At 58.6% G+C, this 2,764-nt stretch overlaps 1 non-coding gene across 1 annotated transcript; it reads left to right on the top strand.

The window, feature by feature from the left end:
* The first annotated feature begins 2,281 nt into the window (after positions 1-2,281).
* Positions 2,282-2,445, top strand: LOC137159880 (U1 spliceosomal RNA). The gene has a single exon (XR_010921753.1). It is a non-coding gene; the product is annotated as a U1 spliceosomal RNA (small nuclear RNA).
* The last annotated feature ends 319 nt before the right edge of the window (positions 2,446-2,764 follow it).

Here is a 2,764-nt window from a genome sequence, read left to right as displayed (position 1 = left end):
TTGGTTTGGTTTGGTTAGGTGCGGTGCGGTGCGGTGCGTCAAGCTCAGTGTGTTTCATCTGTACAATGTCTGTACGTACGCCGCTAGTCTGTATGTATGTTATGCTTGGATGCCACAAGAGAACCTTGTTTCAACTCGGTGCCTGATTTTTTTTTTTTTTTTTTTTTTTTTTATTAAAGTTCTCTTCAAGAACAGTTTGTAAATCTCTTCTCATCACTTTCATAGAGCTGATACGTTCTCGAGTTGAGAACTTTCTATTGAATGGAACAGGGAGATGGGACAGAGGGTATATAACAGGGGTGGGTGGGGAACCTTTTTTCTGGCAAGGGCCTGATGGTGGTCCGCGGAAGACGGCCGAGTGTCCGCCGCCGAAAAGGGGCAAACGGCGGCAGGGTTTCGGCAGCGGGCACTGCCCCCCCCCCCCACACACACACACGCACCCCCGCCGCCGCCGAATTTCCCCCCGCCGCCAGGGCCAGACCAAATGATTTCGCGGGCCTTATACGGCCCGCGGGCCGGACGTTCCCCACCCACCCCTGGGATATAAGATCAAACAACAGAATCCATTCTGTCGATGTTCCTGTCCAGCTGCAGACACACACACACCTACCTCTGGATCTATTCGTCTTGCAACTGAACCGAAGGACTTAGACCCGTCCGGGGACTGGACGTGTACCAGAGGGAACTAGACAAGCCTGCGACTCCACATTTCTTCCAGAAACCGGATCTATCTGGACTTTCAAATCAATTGCATGTGTCTGATTGCTTTCATTAGTTCACATTTCTCTTAGAGTTTCTTCCTTTCTTTTTACAATCAAAAACCTTGACTTGTAGTGCTAAAGGATTGCCTGGCAGCGTGCTGTTCTAGGGAAGATCCAAACTTAGATTGAACTGCTCCTGTGGCTGACCCCTTGGGGTCAGAGGCAACCTTTTCAGTAAAGAGCATAGGGTTGAAACAACTGGATCTCTTGACTGGACCTAGTGCTGATTTGGGAGCCAGGAACTGGAATGCAGGAAAGGGGGCTGTGGGCGTTTGTGGACTGGCTTCTTGAGAACCAGTGGGGGGGAATCAGAAGCACTTCATGGCTGGCTGGGAAGCCGGGCCTCAGTGTCACCCACCCACCAGCGCTGGGAGAATCTGCTCTCCTTTGGCAGCCTGCCCTCATCTTGGCATTCTCAGGTGCCTACCCTGGGCACGGACGGGTCACGTCGCCAAAGGATGCTGTGGCATTCAACGCCCCGATCCAAGCGGTCGGTCTGCCGTGGCGGGGCGGCCCTCACCGTCGGCCCCTCTTCCTCCGGTCGGTCGGTCGGTCGGTCGGTCGGTCGGTCGGTCGATCGTGTCCGGCGCAGGCCACGAGCTTGCCGTCTGGTCGGTCTGGGGTCTCTCTTCCTGCCTTCGGTGGCTCAGGATTCCTTTCGAATGGGTGTTGGGGCGGGATCTCTGGCAGGACGGCAGCATCTCTCTTCCTGGATCCTCCCTTGCAGGCTCCAGAGCGGAGCGATGGATGAGCTTCACCCTGGAACGCCACCTCCCTGATCACGGTGTCTCCCCTGCCGGGTATTGAATATTGACTACTGCTGAGCTGAATCTTTTCTGAAGACGAGCGGCGCCTTTCAGGCGGGATGACAGGAGGGCTGGGAAAGCGAGCGGTGCAGGGAATCGCCCGCGGCTTTGCAGGCTCGCCGCTGCCACGGCACCCCATTGCCCAGCCAGCCGTTGGCTCTCTTCCTCCGCTTCTTTTGTCTCTTCACTGCCTTTCCCTTTCTTTCTTTCTTTCTTTCTTTCTTTCTTTCTTTCTTGCTTTCTTTCCCCTGCTCTTAACTTTCTGCCTTTCTCTATTTCCTGCCCCTCCTTGTAACGGGTTCGCTCCCTGTCCCCGCCTCCCCGGAATGAGTCTCATGCAGAAGCGGAGGACATCTGGTGCGGTGACATTTCGGATGGATTTGGTTTGACTGCTTCAAAGAGTGCCATCAAGCGACTTTCCGGGGTTTCTCTGCCCACTTTCTGCCAAGGGAGGGGGAGCCGGGCGGGCGGGCGGGCGCGTATGCTGATCCAGGTGCGAGCGGAGCATTGTGGGAGTGGGAGCAGGGGCCCGATCCGGGCCCATTCGGCCCCCCCGCCCCCCGAGCTGGTGGCGAGAAGGGAGGCGGCCGGGACTGTGGCGCGCTGGAGTGGGTGTCGGCGGTCAGGGATCGCGGGAGGGGCCAGGCGCACCCACGCCGTGTGCTTAGAGGGTGGGGCGAGCGAGGGCAGGCGGCGGCGGGGGCGCAGCCACTCATACTTACCTGGCAGGGGAGACACCATGATCACGGAGGTGGTTTTCCCAGGGTGAGGCTCATCCATTGCACGGCGGGTGTGCTGACCCCTGCGATTTCCCCAAATGCGGGAAACTCGACTGCATTATTTGTGGTAGTGGGGGACTGCGTTCGCGCTCTCCCCTGGGTGCGTTGTACAAAAGCAGAAAGTGTCGTGGGGTGGGCTGGGGTCGGGTGGTGTGCTCTGGGCAAAGGGGTTCTTTTCTGTGCGCGCCGGCAGCCCCCCTGGGGTGGCTTTCGGTCTGCTCAGTGGTGGGGGGGCGTCTGTTCTGGGAAGTGTGGAGTTCTCCGGGCACGGTCTGCAGCGGGTGGGCCGGCCAGCAGCCCCCAAGCTCTGGGACACCCCAGGAAGAGAAAGGCGGTGGCGAGGGGGAAGCCCCCTCCCAATTTTCTGTCTAGCCCGTCTCAGCACACCACCCCCCCCCCCCCCCCCCCCCAAGCGAAG

The sequence above is a fragment of the Emydura macquarii genome, unplaced genomic scaffold, assembly GCF_026122565.2.
Source record: "Emydura macquarii macquarii isolate MOO-44397 ecotype Brisbane River unplaced genomic scaffold, CSIRO-AGI_Emac_v2 contig_1968, whole genome shotgun sequence".
Classification (NCBI taxonomy): Eukaryota; Metazoa; Chordata; order Testudines; family Chelidae; genus Emydura; species Emydura macquarii.
This window is presented reverse-complemented; position numbering and strand designations above follow the sequence as displayed.